The sequence below is a fragment of the Felis catus genome, chromosome C1 (assembly GCF_018350175.1).
Source record: "Felis catus isolate Fca126 chromosome C1, F.catus_Fca126_mat1.0, whole genome shotgun sequence".
Taxonomy (NCBI): Eukaryota; Metazoa; Chordata; class Mammalia; order Carnivora; family Felidae; genus Felis; species Felis catus.
Window position 1 is genome coordinate 184,441,795 of NC_058375.1, and position 20,598 is coordinate 184,462,392.

A 20,598-nucleotide genomic window follows, 5' to 3' on the forward strand; every position below is an offset into this window, starting at 1 on the left:
AAGCACAGAGAGAGACAGACAGAGACAGAGAAAGAGGGAAGTTTAGTACGAACTTCCTGTGTCTTTTTGTTCTATTCTGGCCCTCAATGGACTGGATGAAGTCTACTCAGATTGGGGAGGACCATCTGCTTTAGTCAGTTCACCAAATGTTTTTCTCTTGTGGAAACACCTTCATAGACACACACCCACGATTAATATTTAATCACCTAACTGGGCATCCCATGTCCCAATTAACGATCCTAGCCTCTAAGGGGCAAATGTGGCATTAACTTAACATTATCATCAGTAGAGTATGAGAGTGTCTAGTTTCCTAAAATTCTCATTGACACAGGATATTTTAAATTAAAAAAAATGTGGCAAAGCTACAATTTTATTAGGCAAAAAAATGGCAACGTGTTACTATCGCTATACATATAAAAGATATTAGTTTCTATCTGTTTCATGAATTCATTATTAGTTTGGAACAGATGTTTAATTTTGTTATTAGATTTGATATTTTTCATTCTATTATAGACCTTGATTTATAAGGGAAGGTAGATATTGATCTTTTCTAAATATTTGTTTATCTTCTTGTTCTCTCTCCCTTGACTTTCCTTGCTAAAAGCAAGTGTTAATGTGTTCTTGTGATTAGTTTATGTCTATTTAAACCCGAGTGCCTAGCCATAATCTAGTTCCTCAGGGGTCCTGTACAGTCGGGTTCTTACGAAATGAAGTTTTTCCTTCTCAAATTTCAGCTTCATTCTCTGAATATTCAAATACATTTGTCAACTGCTTTCAGAGAAGAGACTGGGAAAGGGTGATGATAAATCTGGAAATTTAATTCTGATTTTGTGAACTATAAAAGTGTGACACAAAGAGCAGTGGTCCAGTGGTTCTAAATCTGGACCATGTCAGAATCACCAAGGAGATGAAAAAAAGCAAAAAAAAATTCCAAAAACCACTGAAGCCTTGGGCCTGCCCCAGATCAGCTAAGAATGTAGAGTGGGCCTGCAATGTTATTTCTGCCAAACTTCCCAGGTGATCTGATGGGCAATCGGGACTGAAGGTCAAGCACGTGGGTTCAGAGCTCATCGCTGTCCTGTTCAGCTGTGGCTTCTTAGTCAAATCACCTAAAACGCCAGGGCCGTCAGAGGAATAGCATGAGAGCAAAGAACTCCTGAAATCTAAGCTCTGTACTTGCTCTGTAGTAAGCCCAGTCTTCCACGATGCACGCGTGTCCGCAGCCCGAAGGTACCAGGAAGAAATGTTAACATCGCAGGTACATGTCAATGTATCGGATAGAGCATATTTGCGTGGTTTATATACAGAGTATATCATTTGAAATTAAAATAGAGGAAGTTTTAAGTGATTTCACTTCAGGGTCCTTGCTAAAGGCCGGGTAACGCTGCCAGTTCTTCTGTGAGAATTACAGATTAGCAAAGTGAGAATTGTAGCAGTTTGGCTGTAAAGATATTAAAAAGTCTAGTAAGTTTAAGTTATTTTCACTCCAGGAAAACTATAATCATTTGAAAGATCGAAGAACAAGAGTGAAATTTAAAATAAGATTACATATTCACAAATCACTGTGTTGCTGGTAAAGAAGGCACTGATGATTGTACACCTGCCTTTCATTGTTTGAACGGGCTATTTTTATATTTAAAATGATGCGGTATCTACTGACAATGCTTGAAACCTGTGAGATTTCAAAAATTTTGCCTGATGTTTTTGGTGGTGATGGTGGTGGTGTAAGGAAATCATCCCATTTCACACCAAGAATCGTTTTCTTTATTGAGATGTCAACATAGTGACATAAGTGTTAAAATGTCACTGAGCATCTTCTCTGTCTAGTTCTCAAGATGTGAGCTAATACACTATTCTTGATTAATCCTTCGCATAGAAATTCTAGAATTGAGTTTGCTGACCAAACAACTCAAAAGGAAGCACAGTTTTTCAAAGTGGAGCTTAGAAAGGAAAAAACCCAGTGGTTAAAGTGTCCATGTGTCTGAATTTTTAAGTGTTGATGTGAGTTGATGTCAGTTTCCGTGGCCCTATTATTTAATCTTATAGATGAGAGTCATGATTAACTTTTTATGCAACAACTGTTCCCGTATTGAGTGCAAACAAGGCAAGAGGTAGAGATGCTGCCAGTGGCAGGCACTCACTTCTTGGTCCGACTCTTGGACACTAGTGAGGAAAGTGGCGTAAAAGATGGAGGCACCCAGGTTTCTCATGAAAATTAAATTGTATAAATTCATCAACTAAAATGACTGCTTTTCGCTCTCCTGTTTTACCGGTATATTTTCTAAACTAGGGCAAGTAAGCTAAAATTCATAATTTATAAACAATCTGTGGAAAAATTAGTGAATTATTTACAACACTTTTGAAAAATGTGTTTGTCTCTCATGCAAAAATTAGCTACTCTGTTAATCACAGTGGTGCCACAAATATGCTGGAAATTAGGACTTGCAAAAGTGAGTTTGGAAAAAAATAGTTCTGTAACTCAATCTGAAATTGGAAAACCAAACTGATCCTGAGTGGTCTATTTAAACAAGTGCCAATTATTGAATAATTCTCAGACCTAAACAGAAAGTTATTGCATATGGAAAGATTTTTTTTCCCTTAGAGTGTTTTATTCCAGATGCCCTTTTAAATTGTTTTTAATTCTCTGTGGGCAGTAGATAACTAAACCTACAAAATGTAGTAATGGCAAGGAGGAAGCAATCACGTTGGCCACTTCTAGTTAAGAGTCATGGAAAAGGCATCTGTTATATATGAATTGCAGACTATAAGGACTTTGACAGTCCATAGACCAGACCTAATTTATTAAACTAAGTTTCTAATATAAACAGTAATTTGTTTCAGGCACTGACACTGCAGGTCTGGATTATGTGAACCAAATATAAAGAACTGTATTTCTCTTTTGGAAAGTGTGCCTTTCGAGCACTGAAAGAAAATAATCTAATATGTCATAATAGTAAATATGATGAACATGGCCCACCTTCCTGAGCATGGGCTGATTCACACTTTCTCCTTTTTACATTTTCCAGAAGTTATTTTAAAAGTACCGAGCCATGGTTTATAAACTTCAAAGCACACCTGTGACTTCTATTCCAAATAGATGAGAAAATGCTGAGACTATTTAAAAAGATTTAATCTTTTGTGGATTTTAAACCTGAGATAGAGTTTAAATTGGTGGACACATTTCTTAGTACAAAATCAATGATTAGAAAAATATGAAGATTCCCTTTACCCTGTCACTTTGCAGACAATGTTTGATAGAAACATTCTATGAAATTTATGAAATATGAAACCTACATATTAAACAGCCTGGACATTTGAAAAAGACTGTGGACTAAATAAAGCTTTATTTCCAGACTTTTGAAAATACATTTCAATTAGGTCAAGATGTGCCTAGATACTTAAACTGATAAGAACAGATACTACACTTAATCTTAGCCAAAAGGCTGAGAAGCGATAAGATGTGCCTAGATACTTAAATGGATGTGTTCTTTGTTTGTGAAATTATTGACATTATTGACATATTCTCACATACACTCAGTACTCCTTATTATTTATATACTCCCAGTTCCTGCCTAAGGCAAGGAAGAATCCACAACTGCTCTTCTTTTTCTTGTTCTAAAGGGCAGCATATTAACTAGGATGATTTTGGCTGCAAGTAACAAACTCATCTTAAAATGTGGCTAAAACATAAAGGGCATTTTATTGTCTTACAAAGCAAGAAGTAAAGTGGATGGCACTTTCATGACTGGCTAATTCAATGATTTCCTTCTTGTGTATGAGTGTTGCCCAAACACATAACAGGGTTTCTGTCATGTGTCCCTATGGAAGGGAGGAAAACAACTTTGCTTAGTATCTTAAGTCAGATTGGTCAGTGGTTGGGTCATGTAGCCATGCCTATGTTGACCATAGCCAGGAGAATGGAATTACCCTGAAGAGATTAAACTAATCAGCATTTCACCTCTTCACCCCTACCACCATGAAGGATGAGGCTGTCTGATAACAAGAGAAAATTGGGGTACATTTAACAAGAAAGAAGAGGAAAATTGCCATTAGGTAGGCAACCAGCAGTATCTGCCAAAGGTAAGAATGAGAAATATAATTGATTGGTAACACCAATCAATTGGTGACACCAATAAATGGTAGGCGTTAAAGGAAACTGTCTACAATATCATTTTATTACCTGCATGCACCTGGGAAGGACATTCAGGTGTGCATTTAGTATTTGTCCATGACAAATTTTACATAGTGTAAACAAAAATCTTCATAGCATAATACACTTACAGTAAAGTAAAATTCCAGGAGGGGCAATGTGAAAGACTGAGGCATTGAGATCATTCTGGTTGAATTGATTATGCTAAGTAGTCACAAGTAAGGTTAGTTTTCTTGAGCCATTTTGGTTTATGTATCCCTGCATTGACAAATCATTGATTGAATACAACCAGCCAATAGGTTGTTTTCATGTTTCAGAGAGCAATCTGAATTTTTCTCCTACCAAATCACTCACTTGTCAGAGGTAATGTTAGCTTGGTATGGGAAAAATGAAGGAAAAATGAGAGCAGGGGAGGGGAGGAAAGAGAGTGCAAACATGACACAGAACCAATTGTTGGGGACAGTGAGTACTTCAGCGTTCCTTTATTTTACCACGCTGGATGGTAGGTATTTTTGTTCTTGTTTGTAAGAAGTTGATTTAAATAATTCTTCCATTTTTAAAAAGTTAGGCTCTTTAAGAGAAAGCTTGAACCCAATATAATGTACCCAATAGCCTTAAACATATTTTCTTCTTAGTACATGTGTTCTCCTTATTGATAAAGGCAGTGATCTATTGGAAGGGATTATTTGCTGTCACACCTTAGGGTTTTGAAATAATAGCTTAACAAAATAGTCTTCTCAGTCAATAAATGTTGAAGTCCTACCAGAACTGAAAGGAGCTGTACTAATCTGAGGTGTTCCTGTCTGTAACAGACATTATGTGCTCCAAGTCGTTGAAAATATTTTAAAAAGGAGAGATCCAAAAAGAAAAAAGAAGAAAACTGCTTTAATCCAAAACATACTAATTCAGGGCATATCTTCAAAAAGAGAGACGATATTTGGAGAATAACTGCAACTGGTTTTTCCCCAATTATATCTCAAATATCATGTGGTCCTTCTGTTATAGAACAGTCTCACCTGGCTGTTGATTTGATGCCACCTACAAATGTTCTGGGTCCATGGGGTGTGGTGCACAAAGCGTGGAGATGGAAAAACATGCAAACAGACAACAAGTACAAACCTAGCCTTATTTTACAGCTGCACAGGGTTTTGGATTCAGATGTGCATGTTTACATATGGAGGGAATTACTTGGGGGAGGCATATTAGTTCTACATAGCTTCATCATTCTTCAGAGTAAAATTTGCTTGTTGGGATTCTTATTGTGTTATTTACAATAACTTGGTTTTTTTCTTTAGAGTATAATTTTTAATATTGTCTTTATGTTGAAAAAGTTTGGCATAATAGCATTAATCTGTAGGAATGTCAATCTGGGATTTAAATTAGCAGGAGCTCACATTAAAATAAGGTCATATAAAATACCACTTTGTTTAGTTGCCTCTATGTCCACTGTTCTCCCATATTCTTCACTTGCAAAAGAATTAGAAGAACGTTGTCTAGAAAAAAAGCATTTTAGTTGGAGTCAGGATACTTGAATTCTTGTTCTGCCATCCCCCTGACTTCTACTTCCATTCATGCTTTAGTTGGGATAATAGAATTCCTGTTTCTGACTGATTCACATTGACCACCATTTTGGACAAGACAGTGTGCTTCACTTTCCTCATTGTTAGCAGTGAAACTATGATTCTTAGAGGTTTAGATTCCTGTTTATGGACTAATGACCTTTGCTTAGCATCCTATGCCTGGAATCACTCAGAATTTTTAACACTTCGGTGGAAGGATTTTAATTACAGATTGATTCTTGCTAAGTAGTTACATAGCTGTTCAATCCATGGAATGAGGTACACCTGTCATGAGTATAATTTGCTAATTAGAAGAATAGCTTGTTTCAAACAGATTTTTTTAAACCAAGAAGTTGCAGACATACAATCACACCTGCAAAAAGATTTGAATTTTAAAATTTTCTGTGCATGTGTTTAGCAGTAAATTTGGTTAAAAATAAAGTAAATTCTATAAATTCACTATGGCTTTCTTATATTAGAATGCGTTTGAGTTTCTCTTTGCGTCAGTGTTATTTCTGGTTTTAGTGTAAAACTTCAAAAGGAATTTTCAAAGTTTGGAGCTTGCATTGTTTGCTTCCTCTGAGAGAAAAGCAAAATGAGCTGACTTTTTTTAGGGTTATACAAATTGTCTTTTTAAAGTTAAACAAAACTTTAACATGTACAAACCTCTAAAAGTATCTATTTAAATTTAGTATTTAAAAGAATTTCCATTTCTTAATTTGAAGCCTTTTTTAAGGTAATAAAAAGTAGAATATGAGTGTCTTTTAAAGCCTATATGGTTCTTTTATTTTTTTCACCAAATCTCATATAAAAGACATTATTATTGCCATTAGTTGCTGCTTCAGAACATGGAATCCAGCAGAACACAATACTTTTTTTTATTATTTTTTTAAATGTTTTTTTTAACATTTATTTATTTTTGAGACAGAGAGAGACAGAGCATGAACAGGGGAGGGGCAGAGAGAGAGGGAGACACAGAATCTGAAACGGGCTCCAGGCTCTGAGCTGTCAGCACAGAGCCCAACGCGGGGGCTTGAACTTGCGGATCGTGAGATCATGATCTGAGCTGAAGTCGGACACTTAACCGACTGAGCCACCCAGGCGCCCCAGAACACAATACTTTTTATTTGTGATTGTGTTTTAATTTTAATTATCAATTTTTGATAGGGCACAGAAAGCAGGTATAAATCATAGTAAGGCAGATTATTGATCAATTATATTTAAAAGCTTTGGGATCAGTCACAGTAAAGAAGAAACTCAATTCACACACTCTACACTAGAACAAAGTATTATTCCAAATAGTCTCGTTTATCCAGTATTGAGAGCACTAAATCTGATGTACTGAATTTCTAAAACAACTTTGCAACATTTGTCTTCAGTAAAATTCAGATACTTTTCTCCGATTTTTACTTCTATTCATGCTTGAGTTGGGATAATATAATTGATGTATTTCTGATTCATCTGAACAGTAAACTATGTATTTTTCCTTGAATCTATTATCCAGCTTGTAAAAATTACCTTAATAGCTACGTTTTTCTTACCACTGGCTATATCTTATCAATTAAGAAAGTATATAAATATCAAAATGTGGAAGTTGTTGTGAAACCCAAAGTGTGGCAAGAATTGCTGTCAAGCAGATAGCCACACCAGAATCTAAGGGAGCAGAAAATGGTATTATTACCATGGCACTGATGGTTCTGCTTTTCAACCTTGTTGATGGACTCCCAGGTTCCGTTGTAGATTTCAGTCCCTTGGTCTGTTTACTCCTCACATAATATTAGGGTCAGTAGCCAGGGATGCTAAGTAGTTGGTTTGGATCCCAGGGAGAGGATCTGGTAAAAGCTAGGCCAGCTTGTTTCTTATTACATTCCCTGACCAACTCTTAAACTATCTTTGCTTGCCCATTCTGGGCACTTAGGATCCTGAGGGATAATTTCTGACTTAGGTTCACAATGAATCCCTCCTTTACCCTATGGTTTATGTTTTCTGAACTCTGAAGATGCTACACCAAGGGGAGGAGCTGGGTAAATGGTGGTTATGGTGGTGAGAGGTAGGTTACTGGTGAGACTTACTTCTTTGCATCAAATGTAGGAAGCTATCTTTGTTTTTTAACACTATTTCCAAGAGATATGACTTATAAAATGACATTAAGTTGATGAGAAAGACAGGGCTAGTAAGAATGAAGGAAATATGTGCTATGGTCTGAATATGTGTTTGCCCTCAAATTCATATATTGACATCCTAACCCCAGAGGTGATGGTATTAGGAGGTGGGGCCCATGGGATGTGATTAGTTCGTGAGGCCAAAGCCATGGTAATTGGGATCAGTGCCCTAATAAAGGAGACCTTAGAAAGCTAGTTTGTCCCTTCCACAACATGAGGACTCAGCAAAAAAGTAAGATCCATGAACCAAGAAGTGGGCCCTCACTGGACATTGCCTGTGCCATGATCTTGGACTTCCCAGTCTCTAGAACTGTGAGAAATAAATGTTTGTTGCTTATAAGACACCCACTTGATGATATTTTTGTTACAGCATCTTGAATGGACTAAGTCCTATGGTCATTTATATGATAAACTTCTTTGGCTCTAATTCTTTCCTTTTGTGTTTATATTTTGCAAATAGTGCTGTCTTTAAAACTTTTGAGGGCAACATATATGGAGATTATTTTTTAGAAAGGAGTGGAATAGGAATATGACTTAGAAAAGTTATGACAATAAGCAAAATTCTTTCCTCCTTGGAATGACAGGTTGGCTGCTAGATGCTTGTTGCTGTTGCTGCAAAGCTAGGAAGAGAAGCTTAATTTTCTCCATTGCAGTAAGGCCAGGAAGAAGCAAGGGGTAGAAAATAGCAAGGCTATAATGTAGACAGACCTTAACACCTCCTCCTCAACATTGAATTTTTTGGATCTGTGCCCAGGATACTTGGAAACAGGGCTACTCAGATTAATAATGGTTCAATAGTCTCCAAACATAGACTCCAGCATTCCTTATGGTGCCGGCATTGATGCATCTAGTATACCTATAGTTCAGGATTTGCAAACTATAATGTCCCCACAAGCCCAGCTAGTTAATCTAAACAAGTCAACTGTGTTGAGTGCAAGCTGTGGTCACTAGGGGAACACAAGCTCTTTCTTAACGGGGTCCTGGTGACAGCTTTTTGTTGCCAAGTGGAAATGGAGTTTTCAAGAGAAACTAGAAGTTGAGATTTTCATGGATAAAATGGACTTTTTAATGTGAAATCTAACAATTTTTAAATGTTGGCAACTGAATAAAACTTAGGAAAAAGAAAAAAAATACCCATCTACCAGTCAAATTGCAGCAGTGAATTTGATACCTCAGCTCTAGGTATAGCTTGATTGCTTATAATGCCAACAGTGATAGTAACCAATATTATCTTGCTGACAAGCCATTTCTGCCCTGCCTAGAGGAAGAAGGGTAATCACACATAGACACACTAACACAAACTTTGTGCTTTGGGACATACACAGGGACGGTTTTGGTTGATGTCCATACAAAGGGAAAATTGGATCAAATATTTCTTAGATTTTTTAGTACTCAGAGTCAGTATTAGATTTTGGTATTTATATATTCTTATGCATTGAAACGTTTTTGTTAGAGTAGTATCACTTTTTTGGCATTAGAAATCTGAAACTTGAAACATGTACATATCAAGACGTGTCTAGAATGAACATTGCTAATCAAGTAAGGTTTAGAAAGTATTCTATACTTTCATAACCTTTGTAAGGAGAAAGAAATAGGATAACAATGCAAAAATTTGTTTTGCAACAAAAGCGTGTACAATCATATTCTACTCCAAAGACTTCCTAAACAAGTGGAATATGTGACCAGATTAAAATTTATGAGTAACTGTGCATCAGAATCTCTACCTACTATGATAAAAAGGAATGATGATAAAGTGAAACTGAGAATGCTTTTTCTTGAAACTAAATTATGCTCTCAACAAAATGTCCCCAGTAGTGCAGGTATATTGATATTAAATAATGACTTAAGGTATTGTCATTTGCTCTATATAACAACCAATAAATGTACTGACAAATTACGGCTAATTTATAAGTGGGTGCAAGTAAGGTTATTTTTTTCTTCTGGTGATTTTATATATACTTCCAAGTTATTATTCACTTCTTAAACAATCTCACATACTTTCACCTAAATGACCTATTCAAGATCAATATTCTAGTTAGCTTTCCTGAACCTTGTGTGATAGTTTTGCAAATTCTATTTCCCTTGGCACATTTTCCCATGATCTGAAACTTGAATAATTGAAATACATATAACTGTATTTTTGTCTGAACTTTGAATCTGCAGTAGTCCATTTTCTTTTTGTAATTCACACCAAATTAATTGTGCCATTTTTTTCAATGCTATTCCTAGGTATTTTAGGTTATGAGAACATACTTACAACAGTTCTAATTCTCTTTGTAAAAATAAAATGTACACAATGAAGTATACTACAAAAAAAGATAGTAATTATCAGGGAGAGAATGCAACTCATTTGTGAGGGGAAAAAAAAGGCTAAACCTTGGAACAGACAGATTCCAGATTTTCTGATTGCCACTCAGGTGTTCAGCCGAGCTGCTCTGTTCTACAACCTGTGTCTTTGAACTACAGAGCTCACAGCAGTTTTTGCCCAACCTCAGGGATGTGTGTTAACACTTGCTGAAAGAGGACAGAATGTTTGATATTTTTGAATAGATTCTAGTGGTTATGAATGTTCCATTATACTCATATAGAGGTTAAAAGTTTTGTAATTTATTTTATGCACCTGTCACATATTGTTTTGCTTAAAAAAACATTGTTTACAGCTGAAATAGAAAACAGGTTAAAATAAACAGGTTTTGTTAAGTAGAACATATAAGGCAACTACCACTCTGCTGTTTTCTTTTATGTGTGAAAATCTCAAAGGGTTGCCTTGAGATTTTCAGAGCAAAAAGTGGTACTGAGTAAAAACTAGCAAACTGCAAGAAATGTGATTTATCAGTGCATGAAAATGACATTAAGTTTAATAGAACTGTTTCAATAGAGACCACCTAAATAAGTCAGGCTAAGCTATCAATTATCATTAAATATTTTATATATGCAAATGAAACACATCTGAGACTAGTCTGAATGACCAATAAGGAAACAGTCAACAGATGTTATTTAACCTTTACAGTGATACTGTAGAAGTAAACTTTTTTTGTAAGTTTTTATTAAACTGCCTTCTTTGATCCAAGATCCTCAATGGCATTAGATAATCATTTATTGTTATTGGGCAGTAGGAAAGACTAGACCCTCTATAGTTCACAGAGAGTTTATGCCTAGTGGGAGTAAATCCATTTTCATTGTGACAGAATGAACATTGGGTCTGTGTAACAGATACTGAAATTACTGCATGCTGGTGGTGGTGGTCTCAGGGGAAAGGTGGGTGCCTATACTATAAAAATTCAGAAGTGAATAGTGGCTGTTTTTTTTTAATTTTTTTAATGTTTTTATTTATTTTTGAGACAGAGAGAGACAGAGCATGAGCAGGGGAGGGGCAGAGAGAGAGGGAGACACAGAATCCGAAGCAGGCTCCAGGCTCTGAGCTGTCAGCACAGAGCCCGACGCGGGGCTCGAACTCATGGACTGTGAGATCATGACCTGAGCCAAAGTCGGACGCTTAACCGACTGAGCCACCCAGGCGCCCCAGTGGCTGTTTTCATAAACGAAGAAAAATACCTGTTTTTCCTGAAATTATAGTGAAATACTCTACATAAAAAGAGCCACTTTGTGAGTATAAAAATTACTAGATCTGTGTGTGTTGAATCTATTCCTGAGATGTCGTTGGTTGGGGAGATTTAGAATAAAAATTAACATTCTTCCTAATTCTGCCACATGCTCAACATGTGACCTAGGACGTGGGGAAAGGCAGCAAGGATCACGAGGGAAACACCCAGAGCATTGCCAGTTCTGTTGTTGCTCTTAAAGGTTGCAAGTGGTATCCCGAGGTAAGTCAGGCCAGGAGGCAGCTTTGCATTTTAGTTGTGGAGTTGAGGGAAAACCAAACTCCTCTCCCTAGTTGGCTTTAGGGTCTGCTTAGGAAGCATTAACCTTATACACAAAGTGTGGACATTTTATTTTGTCATAGTTAAAGTAAGGGCTTGAACTTGTAAATCTCTGAGGTCTCTTTAAGCCTTCTTTTCCATTAAACTAGGCTTCCTTCATTTCTTGGCATTGCGCCTTTCTACCTGGAGCAAACACCATTAAGCAACCTTTCTTCCTTGATCACTCATGGAGAGGCACTGACTTCTCTGGGATGTCTGTTGTTCTGTACCCTTGGTGCCATTTTCTCTTCATTGTTTCTCCTGTGGAATGTTCTTATCGACTTGTATACGTTTAACTACTGGACTCTTTGTACATTTATTTAACATTTGCCTGCTTGTATTCCCAGGAGGAAATTCTTCCTTTAAAATATATCTGGTTTAAATTATTTCGGTAAAAGCTTGGACTGTATACATTTAAAAAGTACAAATAAAAAACGAATATCTTCAGTTGTGAAGAAGGGATGCATGGCTATATGGCAAGGTATTCAGTGAATTAGTATTTTAAAAATTGTAAATGAGTTGGGATTTTATGAGGGTCTTTGTAAAAGTGAAAAAGGTTGTATGTTCCTTTTCATTAAAAGGCTACAGTCTTTTATTTAAGTCTTTATCTTAATGCCAATTAATACACAGTATTATAGTTGTTTCAGGTGTACAATACAGTGATTCAACAATTCCATAAAAACACCTGGTACTCTTCATGACAAATGTACTCCTTAATCTGCATCAGCTGCTTAACCCAACCTCCCATCCCTTCTTCCCTCTGGTAACCATCAGTTCTCTGTAATTAAGAGTCTGTTTCTTGCTTTTTTTCCCTTTGCTTGTTTTGTGTCGTAAATTCCACATATGATTAAAATCATATGGTATTTATATTTTTCTAACTTATTTCACTTAGCATTGTACTCTCTAGCTCCATCCATGTTGTAGAAAATGACAAGATTTCATTCTTTTTTATAGCTGAATAGTATTCCATTATGTATATATACACCACTTCTTTACCTCTTCATCCGTCGATGGACAGTTGAGCTGCTTCCATGATTTGGCTATTGTTGATAAGGCTCTTATAAACATAGGGTGCATTTATCCCTCTGAATTAGTTTTTTTTTTTTTATTTTGGGGGTAAATACCTGCTAGTACAATTGCTGAATTGTAGAGTCGTTCTATTTTTAACTTCTTGAGAAGCTCTATGCTGTTTTCCACAGTGGCTGCACCAGTTTTACTTTCCACCAACAGTGCATGAGGGTTCCCCTTTCCACATCATCACCAACATTTGTTGTTTCTTGTGTTGTTGATTTTAGACATTCTGACAGGTGTAAGTTGATGTCTTATTATAGCTTTGATTTCCATTTCCCTGATGGTAAGTGATGATGAGTATCTTTTCATGTGTCTGCTGGCCATCTGTAAGTCTGCTTTTGAGAAATGTCTGTTCATATCTTCTGGCTATTTTTTAATTGGCTTATTTGGTTTTTGGGTGTTGAGTTGCATAAGTTCTTTATATATTTTGGATACTAACCTTTTATCGGATATATCATTTGCAGATATCTTCTCCTATTCCGTAGGTTGCTTTTTAGTTTAGTTGATTGTTTCCTTCACTGTGCAGAAGCTTCTTATTTTGATGTAGCCCCATTAGTTCATTTTTGTTTGTTTCCCTTGCCTCAGGACACCTATCTGGAAAGAAGTTGCTATGGCTGATATCAAAGAAGTAACTGCCTATGTTCTCTCCTAGGATTTTTATGATCTCTGGTCTTACAGTTAGGCCTTTAATCCATTTTGAATTTGTTTTTGTGTATTGTGTAAAACAGTACTCTAGTTTCATTCTTTTGCATGTTGCTCTCCAGTTTTCCCAAAACCATATGTTGAAGAAACATTCTTATTCCCATTAGATATTCTTCCCTGCTTTGTCGAAGATTGGTTGACAATATATGTGTTGGTCCATTTCTGAGTTTTCTATTCTGTTTCATTGATCTATGTGTCTACTTTTGGGCCAGTACCATACTGTTTTGATTGCTATAGCTTTGTAATATAACTTGCAGTCCAGAATTGTGATGCATCCAGCTCTCCTTTTCTTCTTTAAAATTGCTTTGGCTATTGAGGTTCCATACAAATTTTAGGATTGTTAGTTCTAGTTCTATGAAAAATGCTGTTGGTATTTTGATAGGGATTGCATTAAGTGTGTAGATTGCTTTGGGTAATACAACATTTTAATAATATTCTTCCAATCCATAAGCATGGAATGTCTTTCCATTTCTTTGTGCCATCTTCAACTCCTTTGTCAGTGTTTTATAGTTTTCAGAGTACAAGTCTTTTACCTCTGGTTAGGTTTATTCCTATGTATCTTATTTTTGATGCAATTATAAATGAGATTGTTTTCTTAACTTTTCTGCTGCTTCATTATTGGTGTATAGAAATGCAACAGATTTCTGTACATTAATTTTTGTATCCTGAGACCTACTGAATTAATTTATCAGTTCTGGCAGTTTTTTTGGTGCAGTCTTTTGGGTTTATTATATAGGGTATCAGGTCATCTGCACATGGTGACAGTTTTACCTCTTCCTTACCAGTTTGGATACCTTTTACTTACTTGTGTTGTCTTACTGCTGTGGCTAGGACTTCCAGTTCTCTGTTGAATAGAAGTGGTGGGAGTGGACGTCATTGTCTTATTTCTGACCTTGGGGAAAAACTAAGAGTTTTCCCCCATTATGGATGATGTTAGTTGTGGGTTTTTCATATATGGCCTTTATTATGTTGAAGCATGTTCTCTCTAGACTTTGTTGAGGAGTTTTATCATGAATGGATGTTGTACTTTGTCAAATTTTTTTTTTGCATCTATTAAAGTGACCATATGGTTCTCATCCTATCTCTTATTGATGTGATATATCATGTTGATTGATTTGCAAATATTGAACCACCCTTGCAACCCAGGAATAAATCCCACTTGATCGTGGTGAATGACTTTTTAATGTATTGCTGGATTCGGTTTGCTTGTACCTTGTTGAGGATTTTTGCATCTATGTTCGTCAGGGATATTGGCCTGTAGTTCTTTTTTTGTGGTGTGTTTATCTGGTTTTGGTATCAGGGTAATGTTTGCCTCATAGAATGAATTTGGCAGTTTTCTTTCCTTTGATATTTTTTTGGAATAGTTTTAAAAGAACGCTTATTGGGGCACCTGGGTGGCACAGTCAGTTAAGCATCCGACTTTTGATCTCAGCTAAGGTCATGATCTCATGGTTTGTGCATTCAAACCCAGCACTGGGCTCTGCACTGACAGTGTGGAGCCTGCTTAGGATTCTCTCTCTCTCTCCCTCTCCTTCTGCCCTTCCCCTGCTCTTATGCTCTCCCTCTTTCTCTTTCAAAATAAATAAACTTACAAAAATAGGTATTAACTCCTCTTTAATTGTTTGGTAGAATTCCTCTGTGAAGCCAGCTATTCCTTGGCTTTTCTTTGTTGGGAGGTTTGTTTGTTTAAATAGGCTCTTTACCCAGCATAAGCCCAATGTGGGTCTTGGGCTCATGATCCTGAAATCAAGAACTGAGCTGAGATCGAGTCAGATGCTCAATTGACTGAGCCACCCAAGTGCCCCTGTAGGAAGTGTTTTGATTATTGATTCAATTTCATTGCTGGTTATGGGTCTGTTCGAATTTTTTCACATCTTCCTGTTTTAGTTTTCGTGGGTTATGTTTCTGGGAATTCATTCATTTCTTCTACGTAGTCCAATTTATTGGCATATAGTTTTTCATAATCTCTTAAAATTGTATATCTGTGGCATTTGTTGTTATTTCTCCTCTCTCATTTATGATTTTTGAGCCTTTTTTTTCTTGATAAGTTTCCTAAACAACAACCAGCTCCTAGTTTCACTGATCTTTTCTATTATTATTATTTTTTAGTTTCTATATCTTTTATTCCTGCTCTAGTCTTTATTATTTCCTTCCTACTGCTGGTTTATAGTTTTGTTTTTTCTTTTCCTAGCTCCTTTAGGTATAAGATTAGGTTATTTATTTGAGATTGTTCTTCTTGAGGTGGGCCTGTATTGCTAGAAACTTCCTCCTTAGAACTGCTTTTGCTGTATTCCAAAGGTTTTGGACTGTTTTCTCTTCATTTTCATTTGTTTCCATGTACATTTTATTTCTTCTTTTATTTCCAGGTTGATTCATTCATTGTTTAGTAGCATGTTATTTAACCTCTATGTATTTGTGGTCTTTCCAGATTTTTTCTTGTGGTTGACTTCTAGTTTCATAGTGTTGTGGTCAGAAAATATGCATAGTATGATTTTGATCTTCTTGAATTTGTTGAGGCCTCTTTTTGTGGGCTAATATGTGATCTATCAGGAGAATGTTCCATGTGCACTTGAAGAGAATGCACATTCTGCTGTTTTAGAATGGAATATTTTGAATATCTCTTGAATACACCTGTCGTAAGCCATTGTTTCCTTGTTGATTTTCTGTATAGATAATCTGTCTATTGATGTAAATAGAGTGTAACAGTCTCCTGCTATTATTATCAATTAGATCCTTTATGTTTGTGCTGTTTACATATTTGGGTGCTTCCATTTTCAGTGCATAAATATTTAAAATTGTTATATCTTCTTGTTGGATTATCCCCTTTATTATGATATACTGTCCTTTTTTTCTCCTGTTACAGTCTTTGTTTTAAAGTCTATTTTGTCTGATAAAAGTATCATGCTCCACCTTTCTTTTGACATCCATTTGCATGATAGTTGTTTTACCATCCCCTCACTTTCAATCTGCAGGTGTCTTCATGTCTAAAATGAGTCTCTTTTAGGAGCATATAGAATGGGTTTTATGTTTTTATCCATTCTGTCACCCTATGTCTTTTGATTGGAGCATTTAGTCTGTTTATATTCAAAGTGATTATTCATAGATGTGTATTGTCATTTTATTACTTGTTTTGTGGTTGTTTCTGAAGGTTTTCTTTGATCCTGGTCTTTCTATTTCATGGTTTGCTGATTATCTTTAATGATGTATTGGTATTTCTTTCTCTTTATTCTTTGCATATTTATCAGTGGTTTTTGATACATGGTTACCATTAGGTTTGTATATAACCTCTTTTGCAAATAGCAGTCTAAATTAAATTGGACGCTGTTTAAGATGGAACCTATATTTTACTCCTCCTCACATTTTAGGTATATGTTGTTATTTTTTTACATCCTTTTATTTGGTGAGTTCTTTGACTGATTTTTACCAACATAATCCTTTTTGCTGCTTTTGTGTTTCATACCTTCATACTGTCACTTTTGGTCCCTCCTTTCCACTCAGAGTCCCCTTTAATATTCCCTGTTGTGTTGGTTTAGTGGCCTTGAACACCTTTAGTTTTTGTTTGTCTGGGAAACTATGTTTTTCCTTTTACTTTGAATGATGGTCTTGCTGGATAGAGTATTCTTGACTGCAGATTTTTCCCATTCAGCACTTTGAACATATCCTGCCACTCCCTTCTTGCTTGGGAAATTTCTGATGAAAAATCCCCTCCTAGCTTCATGGAGTTTCCCTTGTATGTTAATGCCTTTTGTTTTGGTGCTTATATATATTTTTTTCTTTATAACTATCTTTTGCCAGTTTAACTATATGTCTTGATATGGATCTGTTTTTGTTGATTTTGTTGGGGGTCCTATGTGCCTCAGGATCTAGATAACTGTTTTTTCCCCAGATTAGGAAAGTTATCAGTTATTATTTCTTCAAATAAATTTTCTGCCCCCCTTTATCTCTCTCCTCTTTCTGGGACTCCTAATATATGAGTGTGATTATATTTGATGGAGTCACTAGGTTCCTTCAGTCTATTTCTCATTTTGCATAATTCTTTTCTCTCTCTTTTTCACTTTGATTACCTTTCATTATTCTGTCTTCTATGACTTTACTTTGTTGCTTTGCTTCTTCAAGCCTGCTGTTCATTGCATCAAGCATGTTTCTCATCTTGTTTATTACACTCTTCATCTTTGATTGGTTCTTTTTTATCTCTGTGTTGGGTGTCTTACTGATGTCTTATACTCTTAATTCCAGTGAGTATCCTTATAATTGCTTTAACATTTTTTCAAAATTTTATTTTAGAGAATGCTAGCAGGGTAGAGGGACAGAATAAGAGGGAGAGAGAGGAACAAAGCGGGCTCTGCACTCAGCATGGAGCCTGACACAGGGCTCAATCCCATGACCTTGGGATCACGACCTGAGCCAAAATCAAGAGTCGGATACTCAACTGACTGAGCCACTTAAGCACCCCATGATCATTGCTTTAAATACTCCATCGGCTAAGTTACTTATGTCTGTTTTGCTTAGATCTTTTGCTGTGGTTTTATTCTGTTCTTCCATTTGGGATAAATTTCTCTGTCTTCTCATTTTGTCTAAGTCTCTGTGCCTGTTTCTCTGTGTTAGGAAAGTCAGCTACATCTCTTGTTATTGAGAGTTATGGCCTTATGAAGAAGAGGTCCTGTAGTGCCCTGCCACGTAGTATCCCCTATTTTCCAGGGCCTGGTGCTTCCAGGAGTGTCTCCAATGTGTACTGCATGTGCTCTGCTGTTTTGTCCTGGACACTTTATCCTTCATGCCAGTCATCTGTAGAGCCTATTTTTGCCTGTTTTGGGCAGCATTTGGTCCCTGGCCTAAATATGGGACATTTTAACTAGGCATGTTCTGGTTTGCTTGTAAAATGAGACCTGTCACCATGAACTCCAGAACCAAGGCTCTCTGAAACTCCTGCATCAGGAGACAGTGTGGGCAGGAGTTTGGGTGTCTTCTGTGGAGGGGGCATGCTGTGCTGGAACTGAGGCAAGCATTCTTGGGAAGAATGGTTCCACCAGAGTGCAGTGGGGTGCGGTTTGGTGGAAGCAAGTTAGATAGTGAGTGTTGATGTTGGGCTGGTTCCTGCAGATGACTCTGTTTATTCTAGGGGAGAAAGATAGAAATGGTGCTTGCTACTTCCTTCGTTCCTGAGTATTTCTCTATGAATGCTGTCTCTGTGGAGCATGCTCTGAGATAAGCAAATAACCCGCCCACAGCAGTCACCCTTTAGATCATTGTTTCCATGCTGTGTGTCTGAAGGGTATTTGCACTGCTTTTTCTCCAAGAGCAGACCCAATACCTCCAGGATCTCCCCAAGCCAAGCCCACTGACCTTTAGAACTCCAGACCTTAAACCCTTCTGGTTGCCAGAACTCACAAATTTGAGCCCTTCTTGCTTTCCAAGCCAGTTGCTATGGGGAATTATTTTTCCAAAGAGCTCCTTTGTGTGTTAGTCTGTCTCTCACCCTTTTCCATGATTGTGGCTCTCTCCTCACCACAGCTGCCATGAGCTGTTTTTCTCCCAAACTGTGTCTCCACACTTCCTACCTTCTTCAATATGGCTTCTTCTCTATTTAGTTGTCGAATTTATTCTGACAGTCCTCAGGTTGATTTTTGGGAATATGAGATGATTTGATAGTTATCAAGTTGTATTCATGGGAAGAGGTGAGCCTAGGGTCCACCTACTCGGCTGCCATGTTCCCCTCCTCTATTGTTTTATTATTTATTTATTTTTTTACTTTTTCACTTACAAATTTTTATTTTTAGTTATTTTTATGAAAGTTATACTTTTAGTGTTAACTCTCTAAACTATGTCAAGGGCTTTACGTACGACAAATAGTTCTCTGACCCCTTCTTTTCTGATTCTTCCCTTGCCAAAGGCAATTTTTGTAACTCTTTTACGTCATTATTTATTTTAGAATTTGCCTCTGCATTTCTAAATAACATATTTTTATTGTTGTTCTACCATTTTTTGGCTTCACAGTACTATCACCTTTTTTCTTCTGCTTCTACCAAACACACACTTGACTATTTCCTCACCACTAATAGAGGTATATGGGGGAAGAACAAGAAGCAGAGTTTTTGATGACTATGAAAATACCATCCATACATGAGCTTTGAAATGAATGATACTCATTTTTAATTTTTTTCCTTGAATTGAAGTGAAATTAACATAGTTTTATATTAGTTTTAGGTGTATGATAGGATTCTGTGATTCCATACCTTATTCTGTGCTCATCAAGATAAGTGCAGTCTTGATCCCCTTCATCTGTTTCACTCATCTCTCCACACACTTCCCCTCTGACAACCACCAGTTTGTTCTTTGCCCTTTGGTTTGTTTCTCTCTCTCTTTTTGTCCATTTGTTTTGTTTATTAAATTTCACATATGAGTAAAATCATATGAGATGATACTTCTCTTTCTCTGACTTCACTTAGCATTATACCTTCTAGGTCCATCCATGTTGTTGCAAATGGTAAGATTTCATTCTTCTCTATGGCTAAGTAATATTCTGTGTGCGCACACACACACACACATGCATGTGTATACATGCATATATATATACATGCCACATCTTTTTTTTATCCATTCTTCTATGGATGGACACTTAGGTTGCTTCCATGTCTTGGCTTTTGTAAATAATGATGCAATAAACCTAGTGGTGCATATATCTTTTTGAACTAGTGTTTTTGTTTGGTTTGAGTAAATACTCAGAATTACTGAATCATATAGTAATTCTATTTTTAATATTTCAAGCAGCCTCTACACTGGTTTCCAGAGTGGCTGTACCAGTATTCATTCCCACCAACAGTTCCTGATGATTCTTTTTTCTTCAGATCTTTGAAAGGGCTACAACTTTTCAAAAATAATACTTTTAATGGAGAATAAGAGGTTCAGAGTTTAAGAAGATACATTTATCTGGAATCAGAAACATTGTTAAACTTTCCCCCAGGCATCTCATGAATAGTCTTTTGATAACATGTTCACTGAACTTTGTTCTGTGGGAAATAATGTGCGGGGAACCA

At 36.4% G+C, this 20,598-nt stretch overlaps 1 long non-coding RNA gene and 1 pseudogene across 1 annotated transcript in view; one reads left to right on the forward strand and one right to left on the reverse strand.

The window, feature by feature from the left end:
- The first annotated feature begins 1,051 nt into the window (after positions 1-1,051).
- LOC123379235 overlaps positions 1,052-20,598 on the forward strand; it is a 251,028-nt gene continuing 231,481 nt past the window's right edge. The window contains exons 1-2 of the long non-coding RNA XR_006583464.1: positions 1,052-1,258; positions 3,983-4,080. This is a non-coding gene — a long non-coding RNA (uncharacterized LOC123379235). The remainder of the gene's footprint in view (positions 1,259-3,982; positions 4,081-20,598) is intronic.
- LOC123379727 lies at positions 3,281-3,455 on the reverse strand (annotated as a pseudogene).